The sequence below is a fragment of the Chenopodium album genome, chromosome 9, assembly GCF_948465745.1.
Source record: "Chenopodium album chromosome 9, dcCheAlbu1.1, whole genome shotgun sequence".
NCBI lineage: Eukaryota > Viridiplantae > Streptophyta > Magnoliopsida > Caryophyllales > Amaranthaceae > Chenopodium > Chenopodium album.
Genome location: NC_137842.1, coordinates 29,708,255 through 29,728,441, shown reverse-complemented (window position 1 = coordinate 29,728,441; position 20,187 = coordinate 29,708,255). Strand labels below are relative to the sequence as shown.

The window sequence follows — 20,187 nt, the reverse complement described above, 5'->3', positions numbered from 1 at the left end:
TTCATTATCAGCGGTGCACCTAATATTTCCACCTAATTGCTACAGTAATCATTACATGAATAAAACGTTAACTTAGGGTATTTGGCTGGTTTAATGGATTTGGCAGATGAAAATACTGAAATGCCCCTACCCCAAAAACTCCCTCCAAAATTCTGTTTCTTTTTCCCTCCCTTTTTTTTTTTTCCGATTTTTCCCTCTTTCCTCTGTCTCCTATTTATAATCTTGGCTTCTTTAGAATTCCCCTCTTCTCTTCTCTTCATTCCTCTTTTAAACTCATACACTGCAATGGCTTCTTTTGGTAGGGATGCATCTTCAAGGAGCATCAGTTGTGAAGGTGCTTTGTTCAGAGGCATGAACTGCAATTTTCAACCACCAAGATATGCAGATATTAGGTTTTTGAACTCAATATCGAATCCTAGAAGGCCCTATTATAAGTGTAGGCTCTGTGAGTTCTTTATGTGGGCAAGGGAAGACTAAATTGTAGGGGACATTGGAGGGAGGCAAGGAGATGCATGATGAGTGGCATTTATGCCACTCTTTTATCCTTTTTCTCTAAGGATTCTCCCCTCATTTGCACTTGTTTGGCCCTTTTTCTAAGCATTTTTACCTAGTTTTGTTTCCTCCTTTCGTTTCTCCTTCATCTTCCCTTTTCTTAGTCTTCTCGCCTTCTCTTTATTTTGATTTCCATGCTTTTGTTTTGTAGGTATTTTGTGCCGAAAGAAAGAGGATTTCAAGGAGTCAAGCAAACTGTTCTGCGTGGGATGCTGGGCGACTGCTACGCGGGCGCGCACCCTTGGCTGTGCGGGCGCGCAGCCCTGTCAGAACCCGCGCAGCCAGGCTGAAGAACAGAGCTAGACCAGAGAGTTTGCGCGACCTATTGTGCGGCTTCTGTGCGGGCGCGCGACCTGCTGCGTGAGCGCGCATGTTTACTGTGCGGGCGCGCTTGATTTCTCCGTACCCTCAAAGTTGCGGCCGCGCACTATGCTGAGAGGGCGCACACTTCTACTGCGCGGGCGCGCACTGCTGGGTTTCTGATTTCCTTGCGCCTTGTTGCCCAAGTTTCTTTCTTTTGGGGGGAGCCACATATATATATACGGGACTCTTTGTAATAGAGGACACTTAGTACTAATTCCATATAATATTAGCCTAATCTAGAGAGAGAAAGTAGATTGTTATTCAAGCATCCTTTATTGTATTCAACTTTTCTCAAGTTTTAATATTCAATCAATCAAGCAAGAATCCAAGTTTTCATCTTTCATTAATCCTTTCTTTAGTAATCTCTTATCCTTTCCTTTAGTTTTATTTATTTGTTTTATTGTTACTTATTCTTGTTATTCTTATTAGTTCATCTAGTTGTTATTGATTTCATTGATTTTAATCATGTTTTGTTTTGAGTTTCTTGACTTTATTTCTAGTTTTGATATTATGTTTAATCTCCCTTCTCTAGGCTAAACTTTTATCTAGGGGAAGGGGGTGGAAGATATGAGTTGATATTGGATGAATGATGATGGTTGGATTGAACTAATGCCATAAATTAATGAAAGACATGATTTTTAATAGCTTGAGATTATTGTTGCACTCTATTTGATGTTTTCTAGTTTAAATGCATGAGAGTGATTTGAACTAGATTAAGATCATATCTATTTTAATGATTGCATGAGAATGAGTTATTAAAGTGGAGTTTTTATCGATTGTGCTTCTTTATTCTCTTGATTTTATTGTAACTAATAGGATGCATGAGAATGGTCCTTATTAGTGTAGACCTCTTTCATTGATTTGCCTAGACTATTGCATGAGAATGAATTGTTTAGGTAGAATCTTGCATTCTTTGGCATGTGTTTCATGATAATCACCATTATTCCCCTCTTTCTAATCATATTGGACACCCCCGTATCCCTAGCGTCATTTTCCCTTGATTTTAATCATCATTTTCTTGCTTATTTGTAGTTTTAGTGTTCTTACTCAACAAAACCAACAAAAACAATCCCCTTTTCACTCTTGCATTAGTGATTATTGATGTTGAATTAGTGTGCTTCCCTAGTGATTCGACCCTTTACTTGCCACTAACTAGTTTAGTGTAGGTTTAGGTATTATAAATGATTAATTTGATTAGGGTAGTAGCTTAACGACCTATCTAACCTTCGATCAAATTTTGGCACCGTTGCCGGGGAAGCGGCTTGTTTAGCGTCTATTATTGCTTTTGTTAGAGTCATTTTACTTTCTTTCCTTTTTGTTTTATTTGTTTTATCATCCTTGTCATTGATAATTGTTTGCTTAGCTTTGGTGAATGCTTAGGAGGTCTCAAGGAGCACCCTCACATCAAATTGACCACGAGATCAACCGAACCTTGAGACAAGTCCGTAGGCTTTATCAAGACGAGGGAAGAGGTTTTGGTGATATAGTTGATAGTGAGAGTGATACTTACTCTTCAAGTTCACCAAGCGAATCAATGGCGGGACAAGAAAATGATGTTTTGTTTCATGAGTTCGGAAATCCGGAGGATTATGAGCTCACGGGAGGGATTTTGCTACCCGTCACGGAAACCAACTTCTCAATCCATCCACAATATACTAGAATGGTCCAATCGGAGCAATTTTCCGGAAGTGCAAGTGAGGACCCTATTGAACATTTGGACCGATTCCTTGAATTGTGCGCAATGATGCAAACCAATGAAGTGAGTCAAGACTACATTCGTATGCACCTTTTCCGGCAATATCTCACCGGACGAGCAAAGAAATGGCTAAAGCAAGTAAAGCCTAACACTCTCACAACATGGAGGGAGGTGGTAAAGACGTTCTTGAAGCGATTTATCTCCGAGGAGAAGACCGCCGAAATGAGAAGGAAAATCGCATCATTTGAGCAAGAAGCCGATGAAAGTCTTGGTGAAGCATGGGAGAGATTCAAAGAGTTGGTACAAGCATGTCCCCACCATGAGTACAATCAAGGGTTGCTCATGCGGTTTTTCTACGACGGATTGGAGCCCATGTCAAGAGCCAATTTGGATGCGGGGGCGGGTGGTCAATTAATCAAAATCCCTCAAAATCAAGTTGAAGCCACAATAGAAGAGGTAGCAAAGAATTACTCTTGGGGGGGCCGAAGAAGAAATGCTCCAAATAAAGGTGGTATTTACGAATTGGAGAAAGTTGATCAATTACAACATCAAATTGATCAACTAACAAAAGGGCTTTCCAAGTTGAACACGAGTGTGAATGCAAGTTCAAGCGGTGGAGCAAGCTCCTCTCAAGTTAACTCTTTCTCTTGTCAAAATTGTGGAGGAACGAACCATGATAAATCCTATTGTGAAGGTTTAAGCCCCGAGCATGTAGCGGCATACAACACAAGGCAAGAGGGATTTAGAAGAAGCGGCGGTGGAGTAGCTTGGAGACAACCACCACCCGGGTTTGTACCTCAACCTCAACAATGGAACCAACAAGATCAACCTTCCTAAAACTACAACCCTCAATATCAAAATCTACCTCCATCTCAACCCCAAAACCCAAGAGGAAGCTATCCAAGGAACAACCAATACAACAATCAAACCCAATCACCTCAAAGAAATCATCAAGAACAAGCACCTCAAGCGGAGCTAACTCAAACTCAACTCCTCCAAGCCATGCATGCGCAAATGCAATCTTTTGGGCAACAAATGCAAGAGATAAGAGCTCACAACAAGATGGTTGATTCACAACTAGCTCAATTGGCCGAGAGAACTCCTTTCAATTCACCATCTACTCTACCCGGACAACCACAACCTAACCCATCTCACAACCCAAAACCCGATAAATGCAAGGAGATCACATTGAGGTCGGGAACTTCCTATGAAGGGCCAAATGAAGGGGATAGTGAGGAAAAGAAGGGAGGAGAGGAGAGTGTGAATGAAAACAAGGGAGGTGAGAAAGAAAAGGGTGATGAGATAGAAGGAGGTTCGGAGAAGAAGAAGCTTGACAATGAGAAGACAACGTCAATTCCTAGTGAGGCTATGAATCTTGATGGACCGGTTCCTTTTCCTGGTCGGCTTTCGGAGAGGAAGTTGAATGACAAGTTTGCAAAATTTCTTAGTGTCATGAAGAATTTGCATATCAACCTCCCTTTTCTTGAAGTTGTGACACAAATGCCATCTTACTCCAAGTTCCTCAAAGATATTCTCACCAACAAGGGGAAGCTCAATGATGAGCTTATCACCCTTCCACATCACGTAAGTGCTCTTGTCCAACATAAGATGCCCAAGAAGGAAAAAGACCCGGGAAGTTTCACTTTGCCGGTGAAAATTGGGAACATGGAAGCTAGGGGCGCCTTAGCCGTTCTTGGAGCAAGTGTTAGTTTAAACCCTCTATCCATTGCTCAAAAACTCAATATAGAGATGATTCCTACAAGAAAGACAATTCAATTGGCCGATCGGTCGGTGAAATTACCTTGTGGAGAGCTTGAGGATGTTCCAATTCAAGTGGGACACATCTACTTGCCTTGTGACTTTGTAGTGATGGATATGGAGGAAGATGTTAATACTCCTTTGATTTTGGGACGTGAAGCTCTTAAAACTTTGGGGGTGGTCATCAATTGCAAGAACAACGCCATCATATGTGAGGTGGCCGATGAAAAGATTGTCTTTGAGTTTTCTAAGTTGCTCAAGACCCCCATGGTTGAAAAATGCTATAGAGTTGATGTTGTGAATGAGGAGCTAGATCGCTTGGGGAGGGTCGTGATGAGGCCTCAAGATCTAATGATAGAAGCTCTTACATGCAAAGAAGAGTACCACTCTCAAGAGGCTAAAGAGTTTGTCATGGCAATGGAGGAATCCTCAAAGGAGGAGGTTGAACAACAATTTGAGATCGAGCTTGAGTCCAAGGAGGAGAAATTGGAGGAGAGTTCTAAGCCTCCTCCCAAGGTAGAACTCAAGCCCCTTCCCCTTTATTTGAAATATGCTTTTCTTGATAAGGAGGGAAAATACCCTATTATTGTCAATGCTACCCTAGATGGTCTCAATTTGGAAAAACTTCTTGATGTTTTGAGAAAATATAAGGATGTGATAGGGTATAGCATTGATGATATCAAAGGTATTAGACCTTCTTTATGCATGCATCGTATTCATCTTGAAGATGATCATTCCACCTCCATTGAACCTCAAAGAAGGTTGAACCCCAACCTACAAGAGGTTGTGAAGAAAGAAATTTTGAAACTACGTGAGGCGGGCATCATCTATGCTATCTCCGATAGCAAATGGGTTAGCCCGGTTCATGTAGTTCCAAAGAAGGGTGGATTGACCATAATCAAGGATGAAAAGGGAGAGGAAATCTCCACCCGGACGGTGACCGAGTGGAGAATGTGCATTGATTGTAGGAGATTGAACAAAAACACTAAGAAAGATCATTTTCCTCTCCCTTTCATGGACCAAATGCTTGAAAGGCGTTCTAACCATGCTTTCTTTTGTTTCTTAGATGGGTACTCCGGATTTTTCCAAATCCCTATCCATCCAAGTGATCAAGAGAAAACTACTTTCACATGTCCATATGGGACATTTGCATACCGAAGAATGTCATTCGGATTATGCAATGCTCCCTCTACTTTTCAAAGATGCATGACTTCCATTTTCTCTGAGATGCTTGAAAAAGAAATTGAAGTTTTCATGGATGATTTTAGTGTTGGTGGCTCGTCTTTTGACACTTGTCTTTTTAACCTTGAAAAAGTTTTGAAAAGGTGTCAAGAGACGAGTTTGGTTTTAAATTGGGAAAAGTGCCATTTTATGGTCGAGGAGGGCATTGTCCTCGGCCATAAGGTTTCAAAAAATGGCATTGAGGTTGATCCGGCCAAAGTTTCGGTGATTGAAAAGTTGCCCCCTCCTACTTCCATCACGGGGGTACGAGCTTTTCTTGGGCATGCCGGTTTTTACCGGAGGTTTGTCAAAGATTTTTCATCAATCGCCAAACCTTTGACCGAATTACTCCAAAAGGAGGTTGTTTTTAGCTTCAATGAGGCTTGCCTTGAGGCATTTCGTAAGCTCAAGGAAGCTCTCATCTCTTCTCCCGTTGTGCAAGCTCCGGATTGGAGCTTGCCTTTTGAGCTAATGTGTGATGCTAGTGACTTTGCAGTAGGTGTCGTTCTTGGTCAAAAGAAAGAAGGAAAATCATGTGTCATCTAATATGCAAGTAGGACTCTCGATGAGGCTCAAAAGAATTATACAACAACGGAGAAAGAGATGCTAGCGGTAGTGTTTGCATTCGATAAGTTTCGGTCCTATATTATATGCTCAAAAGTTATTGTGTACACGGATCACATCGCGGTGCGATATCTCATGACCAAGAAAGAAGCAAAGCCTCACTTGATCCGTTGGGTTCTCTCTCTCCAAGACTTTAACATGGAAATGAGGGACAAAAAGGGAGCGGAGAACTATATGTAGCGGATCATTTTTCTAGGCTACCTTTCGAGAACAATGAGGATGTACTGATTAATGATGAGATAGGATTCGAGGCTCTCATGGCTATGGTGTCAACTTCTACCCCTTGGTATGCGGATATAGCCAACTATCTTACTTGTGGAGTCGTTCCCCCGGAGTTTTCTTCTCAACAAAAGAAGAAGTTTTTCAAGGAAGTGAGGAGGTACTTTTGGAACGACCCATACCTATTCAAGCAATGTGGAGATGGCCTTTTTCGGAAGTGTATTCCAGATCATGAAATTCAAGGAGTTCTTGAGCATTGCCACTCACTACCATGTGGAGGACATGGTGGTGTTGACAAAATAGTGGCAAAAATCTCTTAATCTTTATTGAGGTGGCCTACAATGCATAGAGACGCCCACAAATTCGTTGCGCAATGTGATAGATGTCAAAGGAGCGGAGGCATTACCAAGAGGGACGAAATTCCCCAACAAAGTATTTTAGAAGTTGAGCCATTTAATGTATGGGGAGTGGACTTTATGGGGCCTTTCATTTCTTCTTGTGGAAATCTATATATTTTGGTAGCGGTTGATTATGTGACGAAATGGATTGAAGCCATACCCTCACCTACCAATGATCACAAGGTTGTGCTTAAGCTTCTAAAGAAGATCATTTTTCCTAGGTTTGGGGTTCCGAGGGTGCTAATTAGTGATGGAGGCTCCCATTTCGCCAAAAAGCAATTTGAATCTCTTCTCAAGAGGTATGGCGTTCATCACAAGGTTGGATTACCTTACCACCCTCAAACTCAAGGACAAGTGGAGGTCTCGAATCGTGAAATAAAAAATCTTCTTGAAAGGATGGTGAACAAATCAAGGAAAGATTGGTATCTCAAACTTGATGACACACTATGGGCTCTTAGGACGGCGTACAAGACTCCAATTAGCACGACCCCCTATAGGTTGGTCTATGGAAAGGCTTGTCACTTGCCGGTTGAGTTAGAATGCAAGGCTTGGTGGGCCATCAAAGAGCTAAATATGGATTTATCGTTGGCCGGTGAGAAGAGATTGCTTAAGCTCAATGAACTTGAAGAGCTTAGAGATGATGCTTATGAGAGCTCAAGGTTATATAAGGAGAAGACCAAAAAGTGGCATGACCAACATATTCGAAACAAGAACTTTAAGGTTGGAGACAAGGTATTGCTTTTCAAATCAAGGCTTCGTTTGTTTCCGGGTAAACTCAAATCAAAGTGGTCGGGTCCTTTTGTGATATCAAAGACTACTCCTTATGGCTCCTTTGAGTTAGATGCGGATGGTAACAAGTTTATGGTTAATGGTCATCGTTTAAAGCTTTACTTTTGCAAGGAAGAAGTTGGTATCATCGAATGTATAATGCTTGATCCTTTGGATCCCAAGCCTCCCACTTGAAGAATTTCCCTCATGGTCAAGCTAGTGACCTCATAAAGAAGCGCTTCTCGGGAGGCAACCCGAGTTTCTAACTCCTTTCTATGTATTTTTTTTTTCAATATTCCGATTTCACTTTCTTCTTTGAATTTGAATTTTATTTTTCCCCTTTTGGTTGATAGGTGTTTGGATGATGAAGGAGTAAAGGATTTTCTATATCGAAGATAAGAGGAGAAAGAAATTGAAGTTTGCTCTGCGCGACCCTGTGCGCAACTTCTGTGCGGGCGCGCAGTGTAAAGTGTGCGGGCGCGCAGCCCTGTCAGAACCCGCACACTTTTATTCAAAATTGGAGATTTGAGACAGAAGGTTTGCCGACCTAGTGCGCGACCTCTGTGCGGGTGCGCAGGGAAGGGTGTGCGGGCGCAAAAGCACTGTCAGAACCCGCACACTTTTATTCAAAATTGGAGAATTGAGGCAGTGAGTCTGTGCGACCTAGTGCGTGACCCCTGTGTGGGCGCGCAGAGATGGGAAAATCGGGTTTTAACCTCTTCTTCCCCATTTCGCCCTCATATTTTCACAAACCTTATTTCATGCTCTCTTCTCTCTCCTCAAAAACTCAAACCCTAACCTTCCAATTTCACCCATTTCTCACAAATTCCATTGATTTTCCTTCAAATCCATCAAAAATTTTCACTCTACTCACAAATTTACCCACTTTCTCTCTCCAAAATACCCAAAAATCCTCCATTTTCATGGTGTGCAAGCTTAGTTGAAGGTGGTGTTCTTGGGGGTTCTTAGTGGTGTTCAAGCTTCTACTAAGTGGTTTAACTCTAAATTTTGCTATTTTATTGCTTAGTTTCACTTGTTTATGCAAAATTTTTAGTTATTAAGCATGGTTTAGTTTGAGTGAGTTTCATGAGATTTTGATTTTCTTTGCTAAGGATTTGTTGGTTGTTAGTGTGATATTTAGTGATTTTGGGACATTGTTGTTAACATTATTGATTTGGAAGCTATTTTCATGAAATTAAGTTCAGCAATTTTGTGTTAGTATTGATGATAATGCAACTATTTTCATGAAAATTGTTTATTATCATAATGTATTGTGATTGAGTGCTTTGTTGTTGATTCTGGTTATTTTTGGAGCTATATTTGTGTGGTTAGTTGTTGGTACTAACCTTTTTGCAGATTGTTAAGGCTTGGGTTGTTGTTGTTGTGTTTCAATTATTGGTTGAGTTCGAAGGGAGTTCTCTTTTGGTTTGGTTGTTTTTATTGCTTGAGGCCACAATGAGCAAAAGGAAGAGTAGAAAAGAGCCCCGGTTAAGGGTTGAGGAACCGAGTACTCAAACTCAACAAACTCAAGCTCAAGGACCAAATGTTCCCCCTCAATTGAAATTCTTGAACAAGGTCCATGCTACTTTCTTTAATGACCTTCAAGGATGAAAGCTAAATCCCTCGAGACACTATGATCAACGCTCCATGAGAGCTTTGGGGATTGACGATGACATAAGGTTGCTCCTTGACAACTTAGGGATGAATGAGTTCATCAAGCATCAATTTTGAACATATAAAGATCCCACCTTCGAATTCTTGGCCTCATTTGAAAAAGAGCCTTATGGGAACAACGACTTCCAAATTTCCTTCCAACTATTCAACAACCAGCACACTATGACTCTTAGTGATCTCAATACATTGTTGGATTTGAACCCTGAGGCAGACCTCCTTGCCCCTTCATTGAGCCTATTCCCAGAGTACGATACATTTCGATGGTGGCAAATGATTACCGATTTTGAAGAGTTCAACACTAGGTATTCGGTGGCCAACCATATTATCCACCCTGTGCTCCGTATCCTTCACCGCAATCTGGGGTATGTGGTGTTTAGCAAGCAAGACTTGAGTAAGCTCTCGCATGAAGAGCTCTTTACTTCGTGGGTTGCTACTAGGGAGGAGTTGAGAGGGTGGCTCAACATGGGGTACTGGTTCGTCATGTGCTGTGAGGCAATCAAGTCGGGTCACAAGACGGGAGAAATTTCCCTTGGTGGGATGATCACAAGGATTGCCAAGAATCTTAACTATGAACGCTTCTTCCCCTCATGCACTCAAATTGGGGTCGACAAGGATTTATTCATTGACATACAACAAATGAGAAGGTTGGGGTTCCTCTAAGGAACTTCAGATGCCAACAATTTTCATGCTTGGATTGTTGACCGCGAGCACCATTGTATCTTGCCTTATCCCAGCTGTACATCCTTGGAGCGGAACACTAGGAATGTATAGAAAATTCCGCGAGACAATGGTGTGTTACCTACTGCTTTGGGTGGCGCAAGGAATATGGTAGTCGATCAACAACAACAGCAGCAACAACAACATCAACAACAACAACAACAACAACAAAAATAACATCAGCAACAACAACTACAACAACATCATCATCAACAATAGCAACAACATCAAGGCATGAGTAGCCTTGAACAACAAATGATGAGCATGCAACTTGGCATGCAAAGCCTGATGGAGAACCAACAGGGTATGTTTATGCAAACCCAAGCTCTCTATGGTGCGGCCGTGGATAGGGGTGAGGTCACCCCCTCGGTAAATTACCCCTATTGGCCACCCCAACAAGGCCCAGTCCCTCAGTGGCAGGGATCGCAACCTACTTGGCCCTATTGGCAAGGGCCCTCCTCCCACGGTGTTTCTCGGGTAGACTACCCGACGGAAACCGGGTACAATTATTGTGCTCCGGGGGGGGGGGTGGAGCGATTTTAGGGGTGACCCCAACTATCCATATGTCGACCCTACCCACCCTTCCCCTCTTCAGCTTCCCGCCCCTTTCGACCCGTTGCCTCAATGGCAACAAGACCTCTTTCGAGGTCACTATGGTTGGCCTCGGGGTTTCACCGGTGGTTAGGACCCACACGGCATCCCTCCGAACGGTTTCTCTTACGACACCGAGGATGATGGAGATGATGACAAAGCCGGCCCTAGTGGCCACTAGCCCCCTTGTTCTTTATTTCTCCCCTTTGCCCCCTCCCAATGTTTTAATTTGGCGCACCGCGGACGGTGCATTGTTTTAGTGTGGGGGGGTGTGTAAGAAGAAAAGGGATGTTTTTTGATAGTGTGGGGGAAGGCTTGTCATCATGCTAGTGTGGGGGGGGGGGACTTCATTGTAGGTGGTAGAGCTTACATGGTTCGGTTGGCTTTATCATGTTTTGATGTTGATTTATCTTCTTGATTGTGATGATGATGTCTCTAGGTGATTTTGATGAGCTTTTGCTAATGAATTTTCAAGTGTTTTGTAGGTGATGGCGCTCCTATGAAGAAAAATCCAAGCTCCCGATAATCCAAATTTCCCTTAATCCAAATTTTTTTTAGATTGTTTTATTTTATTTCTATTTCTTCATTTTGTTTAAAGTTGTAGTTTCCTTCTTTGATTTTTAACTTTTTTTAATAATTTTTGTTTTATCTCAGTTGTTTCTTTCGTTTTGGCTCACTTTTCAAGCTTGGAAATGGAGATAAAGGAAGTTAAGGGGCAAATCGAGCCCCCTCGGTGAGATTGCATAATTTATCTTGTCTTCATTTCAAGCGGCGTTTGGTGAGACCTTTCCTCTCTTTTATTTTCTTTTTCTTTGGGTGTTTAGCTTAAGTTTAGCTTAGGAAGAAGTTGAATGGTTCGAGGGTGTTTGCTTTTGGTTCTATGGAACCTGGGATCGTTGATGTTGTTATCGAACGATCACTTGTATGACGATTGGGATTTAATTGGATTATATGCCTCGTATGTGAACCTTTTTGATTTCTTCCTCTTTCTTTTGTTCTGTTTTCCCCTTTTTGTGTTACAAGCATAATTATGACAATTTGAAATGATTTTTGATTTGTAATTTGCTCAGTCTTTTGGATTGGTTTGCCTCTCTTGACGACGTGTCTTTGAATTCTTATCTTCCTAGTTAATGAGGGTTTACACGGTTTGAGAATGCTTTGGGTTGAATTAGACACATTGTAAGCTAAGGTAGCCCGGTTTAGAACTTTTGAGGACGTTTGAACCCCTAGTTCACGGGAAAGTAGTAAGATGGTGTTGCTCTCTATGGTGGATAGGATTCCCCTGGTTGGTATTTGTTATATTTCTTATCCCGTGTGAGCGTCATTTGTTCTAGCCTTCATCATTCTTGTGAGCGGCATTTAGGATCCTTAACTATGCATATCTTAATCTTTGTGTTGGCGTCTAGCTCCCAAGATCGTGACCAAATAACTCTAGAGGAGGAAGAGGGCATTTCTTCTCATTTTTCTTTGTTTTCTTTGTGTTTTGTTACAAATTTGGTTTTCATTTTTACATTCACCCACTTGCTAACTAATTTGAGCCTTATTTCCCTTTTCTTGACTTAGCCATATTACAAACCTATCGGCCTATGTTCTACCAACCCTTGTAGTTAGTAAAGCATTGGCTTGTGAGGTTCAAGTTTGATAATGTTGAAATTGAGCAAGAAAGTTGTGTAATTGACAAGAGGAAAATGTATGTCGTTATCTACCCTTCCCCCAAGTCAAACAAAATTTGTAAACACCTAACCAACCTTATATGAATATAGGGCAAGTTAAGGGTCGATCCCTAGGGAATGCAATGATGAAAACTAGAGTCTAAGTCAAGCTACCTCGAAGATGGAGTTGAGATAATGGTTGGCACTATGGTAAACTAAAACAAGTCTAATCAAGTAAAACAAAGGTCTAAACACTAGGGATATGGGTTCCACATGCAAGTTCAATGATAATGCTAGTTTAAAGCTCAATCAATTAATTTAAGTATTGCAATGGACAAACAATAGTAGCAATCAAGAGAGTTCAAATGCTATCTCCTATAGGCCAATCTAGGTGTCACTATGAAAGGCAAATCAAGAAGAATCACAAGCAAACCCAATCAATTAGAGCAACTTTCAATTCAATTGTTCATGTCATTAAGAGTTGCAATGCAATCTAGATTAATATTATAGGTTGATCACTCCTAGTCTAATCAATCACATGCAAAACTATGTCAACCAATTTAATTGCAACAAATCAATCAATCAAAGAGCATCAACTAGCAATTTCATTAATCAAACATGCTTCCCCCTTTCCCTAGCAACTAATCTACTCACTAATCATGGTGAAATTCAAGAACAAATAACTAGAAATTGCATTAATCTTCATTCTATATCAAAATCTAAGAGAAATCAAAATATTCAACAATAGCAAATTCAAATCCAAAGAAAAACAAGCAACAAGCATAAATCAAATGGCAAGTAAGTAAGGAATGAAAGAAGGAAGAGATTCTCACTAATATTGATGATTGAAAATGAAGAAATCCAAACTTGATTGATCAAATGTTGAGTTACAAATCCAAAACCAAGAACTTCTCTCTAACCTCTCTCTAAATTCTCTCTCTAAAACTAAGCTAATGAAAATTATCAAAAAGTTCCCCTTTTGAAAAGGAATTACAATTCTATTTATAGGTAAAGAAGAAACCGGCAAATCCCGCGGTCTCTCTCGATGAATCCGCGGCCGCGGAGAAATGGGTACGGAACCCTCCGCGGGCTTTCTGGGCAGCACCCGCGCCCGCGGCAAGATAGACCCGCGCCCGCAACAAGATAGACCCGCGCCCGCGGCCAAAGATGCCGCGCCCGCGGCCAATCCCCTGCTCCCAAAACTCAATCAGGGGGCCGTGGTCTCTCTGAGACGGAGCGCCCTCTCCAGATTTCCCGCTCCCGCGGAGAGCCCGCCGGGCAACCGCGGGAAGCTCCTGCCAAAATCTTGCAATTTGCTCTTCTTAAGCCCGCGCCCGCGGCTCCACAAACCCGCGCCCGCGGCCTGCTGGAAATACCTTGGAGACCTCTCCGAGGCCTCTCCAAGGCCTCTCTAAGCCCTCTCTAGCCAAATGCTTCTTCCTTACTTGATCATTAAGGCCCCAACTCGATTCCTTTGCAAAGGTGATTCTCCAAATACCTTCACAAGCAAACAAAGAAAGGAAATAAAAGGAAAAAGAGCCAAATAAAAGGAAAACACGAGGAAAACACGAGAACCATAAAGAAAAGAGGAGAAAGAGAAACCTAAGGAAAAAGAACCAAAAATAAGAGAAGAAAGCATGAAAAAGGGAAAGAAATAACCCTAAAAGACTACCCTATGAGTGCCATAAATGACACTCATCAAATTCCCCCAAGCTAGACTTTTGCTCGTCCCGAGCAAAACAAAGGCTAAAAAGGGATAAGAAGGGCTTATTCGAAGCAAAAAGAAAAAGAGGGGCGAGAATTTACACTAAGACTCACTGTCGTAGGAATCACGGTTGTTTTTAGCTACAACAAGCCATTTAAACCCCTAGATCGCTCTAGAGGACGAGTGATGCTCTCGTAAGGGTATCCTAAGAGTTTACCCATAACTCTCCACCAAACCCCCAAGAGGCAAACCAGAGAAGGAAAAGAAAGAGGAAAAAGGAAACAAAATCTTTACGAAATGGACTTTACAAAGAGACTATAATTCAAATGAATAACAACCTTTCTAAAGAGAATTATGGTATGCACGTTATAAGATACCTAAGGTTGATTGAAACATAAATATGCTAAGCATAGGAACTAGTTATCACATTCCACTTTCATCCCAAACGGTCTTACCGCGTTCCCCCCTACTAATCTCATGTCTCCCCTTAGTGAGCATCTCATAGATTCCGCGAAGGAACCGGAAAAAGATCAAATTTTTGGGCTACTCGACATCTTGATTTCGCATCCCCTTTCCTTAGTCTACAACCTATGATTCCCTCCACCGATGAAAGACTCAACTCCTAGGTCCAAAGGTCTTCCCCAAGGTTGTAACGCAAGGCAAGAAGGGTTAAGGTAGGCTAAAATTTAAAATTTGGTGGTTATCCTAAATTGAGAAGCAAAGACCGGCCAAATCTCAACACCAAACTTAAGTAATCACCAAACAAAAACGTATTAACACCCCCAAGCTTATTCAAAGCAACAATCTACAATCATTAGAACAAAAAGCGCAAGCGCTTTCCCCCCAAGCTAAAAGAAACATTGTCCTCAATGCATAGAGAGGAGAAAGACACTTGAATTTTATGGTTTTTCTTTTTTTCTTTTTTTTTTTTTTTTTTTTTTTTTTCAAATATGCATTTATTAACATCCTTGCCTCTTTTACTAAGGATGGCTTTTACATAAGCATTTGCCATTATTTACCAAATATAAACAACTCAATTATGCGTACCAATTCGAACCAAACGCCAACTTCATAGACCACAATCACCAGACATTGACCCTTGCTTCACAAAAACCAAAAAGAAGGAGAACGAAACAAAAGGCTCAAGATATCTAATTATGCGGCTTGAAAAGAGGAAAAAGGTTCAAAGGGGTAACAAGTAGGCAAATGTATCCCAAACCCAAAAAAATAGTAAACAAAAAGGGACTATCCTAGAAAAAGAAAAATACCTCCCCGAAAAGTTGCCTTTGTCCTCCCTAGGTAGTTCGGTCACGGTCTTAGGAATCATACGCTAAGATTCTAGATTAGGTTTGCGAAAATCAAGGATCCATGCCGCTCATGCAAGAGTATGATGAAAGCTTGAACAAATATAAATCTCACATGGTTGTAGCAAAAACTCACTAAGGTTGTCAAATCGAAGATAGGGAGCAACTACCAACATGCCACAAACAGGTAGAATCCGGTTTCATGATCCCCCTAGTTCTAGACAACTATCTTAGCATGCTTTATCCTAGAATCAACCAAACGTAATCTCAAACCGTGCATACCATTATTACCTAAGAAGACTATTATTCAAAAGCAAAAGTCCATTGCATACAAGTCCAATTTTCAAAAAGAGAAAGAGTGAAAATAAAGCCTCAAAAAGTTATGCACACAAACAAGATTAAAAGAAAAGGAAAGAAAAGAAAAGAAGAAGATGGAAAACTTAGACAAGGACAAGAAAGGGAAAGAGGAAAAGGGCAAAGATGCAATCATAACACGTTTATCCCAATCGACATACAAGCGGTCTAATGGCCACATCGCCAAAGACCCCAAACAGACTAGGTGTTAAATTCATACATCCTCGAACCGTTCAACTTCTCCTAAATCTAATCTTAATCTAAGCAACCAAGAAAATGAAGAAGTGAAAATAAAGAGGTAAAATAAGAAAGGCCTCACCAAGCATCCGTGCTAAATTAAAGTACCCAAGGAGTAGGAACGTGCTTCTCCAAAAGGTTCCACAATCCAAAGCATAGGCTACGAGCAAGGTGAGTTAAAGAAAAAGGCTATATATACAAAATGAAATTGTTAGTAACTTCCAAACAAAAGCAAATAATAAAACACTTAGATACAAATTATATACAAAAACCTAGAGAAACCATCATCATCAAAATTTTTATTTTTATTTTTTTTCTTCTCAAGAAACTCCCAAAAACATCAAGAAATGAAACAAAACAACAACAAGCAACAGACCAACGAGACCATTAGCAAAAATCCACCAAAAGCCTTATCAAAGACTTTCCACCGAGCCCCAGGTGCTTCCCCAAACCAACATAAAACATCCTTTTTGACCCCCCCTCACAAAATGAAGGCATCGACCGCGATGCCTATAAACATGCAAAATAGGGAAAGGGGAGAACAAAAAGGGAAAAAAAACATGCATAAGGGGACTATTGGCCACTAGGGCCGGCACCATCATCACCTGTATCCCAACCTCCGGTGTAACCGGGAGGAAAACCATAGTGACCCTGGAATAGGTCAAGTTGGGATCGGGTTAATTGGTCATAGGGCTCAGGATGAACAAGGGGCTCGGGGTGATGGGGGTGAACATAGTAATATGCGGGATCACCCCGATAATCACTCCCCCCCGAGACCCTATAATCATAAGGTGGGAAGTCGCGCCTTGGCACATCGGGGTCCTCCACCCCGGGCCAATATGGGTACGTAGGGAGGTTGTCACCGCCCCATGAAGGTACCGGCCCTTGTTGGGGCGGCACATAAGGGTAGTTGACCGGAGGTGTGACCTCCCCCCTACGCACACTAGCGTCATACAAGGCGCTAGTTTGATAAGACAAAGTTTGGTGGTCCGAGTACATACCTTGCATGCTCAATTGCATGCGCTCCATGTGGTCTCTCATGGCCTCCATCTCTCGGAGATAAGCATCTCCTTGGAAACCTTGTTGTTGTTGGTGTCGTTGTTGTCTTCTTTCTCTTCTTCTTCTTTGAGCATCATCATGAAAATGCTCATGTTGTTGTTGTAGTGGCGGTTGTTGTTGCTCTTCATCATATTCTTCTCCTCCTCCTTCCTCCTCTTCCTCATCATTCTCATCACCCCCATCAATCTCATCATCCTCCTCCATCTCATCTTCAATCCTCCCATTGTCCCTAGGGACCATCCAAATGTTCCTAGCCTCACGAAGGATGGAGGTGGTGGCCGGGTTAGGGAGTAGGAAATGGTGGGTATTTCTCACTAGCCAAGAGTAGGTGCCGGTTCTCCTAGTGCTAGTTATGAAACGTAAAGTGTTAACTTGCTTCAAACTAATCCACACGTCTTCACTCCTTCCAACCGGAGTGCAAGACTTCAAGAATCCCTCTTGCTTAAAATACGACATAAGACGTGTCACCATGCCCCCACAATGAATTTCCCCCGTTTTGACCCCATGCATTATATCCTTGCAACAATTCATGAAGATATAGCCAAAATTAATCCTTGACCCTAACTCCGGCTTGGTAGCCATCCATAACACCATAATCTCCTCTCGAGACAACTTCCCCAAATCTTGCTTATTAAAAACCGAATACCCAAGAATTCTATGAAGGATCCTAAGGGCCGGATGGATAATCTCACTAGCAAGAGACTTTTTCAAATCAAACTCCCTCTTGTTGGCTACGGTTCTCCACCAAGAAACCTCATTATACTCAGATTGGACTAGGGAGATAAGGGGCTCGAAGATATCACCATTGGGGTTGAAACCAAGGGCTACATTGAACTCGGCTAGGTTCATGGTGTGTTTGACATTGAAGAGTTGGAAGGAAATAATAAAATCGGTTTCCCCCACCTTATTGAACTCAAATGTGGAGAAAAACTCAATGGAAGGATCCAAATAGGTTCTAGGGGCCGATTTTAGAAACTCACCCAAGCTTAGGTTATCTAGAAGGATGTCAAGGTCATTTTCAATTCCTAACTTGGCCATATCCTCACGAAAGGAATACCCTTCCCCCAAGTCAAACAAAATTTGTAAACACCTAACCAACCTTATATGAATATAGGGCAAGTTAAGGATCGATCCCTAGGGAATGCAATGATGAAAACTAGAGTCTAAGTCAAGCTACCTCGAAGATGGAGTTGAGATAATGGTTGGCACTATGGTAAACTAAAACAAGTCTAATCAAGTAAAACAAAGGTCTAAACACTAGGGATATGGGTTCCACATGCAAGTTCAATGATAATGCTAGTTTAGAGCTCAATCAATTAATTCAAGTATTGCAATGGACAAACAATAGTATCAATAAAGAGAGTTCAAATGCTATCTCCTATAGGCCAATCTAGGTGTCACTATGAAAGGCTAATCAAGAAGAATCACAAGAAAACCCAATCAATTAGAGCAACTTTCAATTCAATTGTTCATGTCATTAAGAGTTGCAATGCAATCTAGATTAATCTTATAGGTTGATCACTCCTAGTCTAATCAATCACATGCAAAACTATGTCAACCAATTTAATTGCAACAAATCAATCAATCAAAGAGCATCAACTAGCAATTTCATTAATCAAACATGCTTCCCCCTTTCCCTAGCAACTAATCTACACACTAATCATGGTGAAATTCAAGAACAAATAACTAGAAATTGCATTAATCTTCATTCTATATCAAAATCTAAGAGAAATCAAAATATTTAACAATATTAAATTCAAATCTAAAGAAAAACAAGCAACAAGCATAAATCAAATGGCAAGTAAGTAAGGAATGAAAGAAGGAAGAGATTCTCACTAATATTGATGATTGAAAATGAAGAAATCCAAACTTGATTAATCAAATGTTGAGTTACAAATCCAAAACCAAGAACTTCTCTCTAACCTCTCTCTAAATTCTCTATCTAAAACTAAGCTAATGAAAATTATCAAAAAGTTCCCCTTTTGAAAAGGAATTACAATTCTATTTATAAGTAAAGAAGAAACCGGCAAATCCCGCGGTCTCTCTCGATGAATCCGCGGCCGCGGAGAAATGGGTACGGAACCCTCCGCGGGCTTTCTGGGCAGCACCCGCGCCCGCGCCCGCGGCAAGATAGACCCGCGCCCGCGGCCAATCCCCTGCTCCCAAAACTCAATCAGGGGGCCACGGTCTCTCTGAGACGGAGCGCCCTCTCCAGATTTCCCGCGCCCGCGGAGAGCCCGCGGGGCAACCGCGGGAAGCTCCTGCCAAAATCTTGCAATTTGCTCTTCTTAAGCCCGCGTCCGCGGCTCCACTGACCCGCGCCCGCGGCCTGCTGGAAATACCTTGGAGACCTCTCCGAGGCCTCTCCAAGGCCTCTCTAAGCCCTCTCTAGCCAAATGCTTCTTCCTTAATTGATCATTAAGGCCCCAACTCGATTCCTTTGCAAAGGTGATTCTCCAAATACCTACACAAGCAAACAAAGAAAGGAAATAAAAGGAAAAAGAGCCAAATAAAAGGAAAACACGAGGAAAACACGAGAACCATAAAGAAAAGAGGAGAAAGAGAAACCTAAGGAAAAAGGACCAAAAATAAGAGAAGAAAGCATGAAAAAGGGACAGAAATAACCCTAAAAGACTACCCTATGAGTGCCATAAATGACACTCATCAGTAATTTGGTTCAAGTAAGGTTTTGAAGATTATTCATGAAAAGAGTATGCAAAAAGGTTTGACAAGAAAGTTGAAACTCATGAAAACCAAGCAAAAAAAAAAAATTAAAAAAAAAAACACAAAAAAAAAAAAAAAAAAAACAAAAAAAGTGAAAAAAATATGAAAAAGATTGAAGTAATGTGGTGTGGTTTGTTTTGAAAGGTTGTAAGTTTGAGAATAGTTTCAATTCTTAGGATGTTCTTGAGAGATGGCCACTCTTATGCTTCACTTAGGAATTGCCACCAAAATTTTCAAATTGTTTCCCAACCTTAACCCCTAGACATGACATTACAACCCTAATTAAGACCCTTGGATTTTAGAGGGGCGTGGTCAAAGAGCGGTGGAGGGAGATAGATTTCAACCCTATGGAGAGAGTATATATATGCATAGTTGAGAACGGTGGGGGATTTTGATGAGTGGCATTTATGCCACTCTTTTATCCTTTTTCTCTAAGGATTTTCCCCTCATTTGCACTTGTTTGGCCCTTTTTCTAAGCATTTTTACCTAGTTTTGTTTCCTCCTTTCGTTTCCCCTTCATCTTCCCTTTTCTTAGTCTTCTCGCCTTCTCTTTATTTTGATTTCCATGATT

At 41.4% G+C, this 20,187-nt stretch overlaps 1 non-coding gene across 1 annotated transcript; it reads right to left on the bottom strand.

The window, feature by feature from the left end:
• Window positions 1-2,830: 2,830 nt before the first annotated feature.
• Window positions 2,831-2,938, bottom strand: LOC145560930 (small nucleolar RNA R71). Its single transcript, XR_014093521.1, has one exon. It is a non-coding gene; the product is annotated as a small nucleolar RNA R71 (small nucleolar RNA).
• Window positions 2,939-20,187: the final 17,249 nt, after the last annotated feature.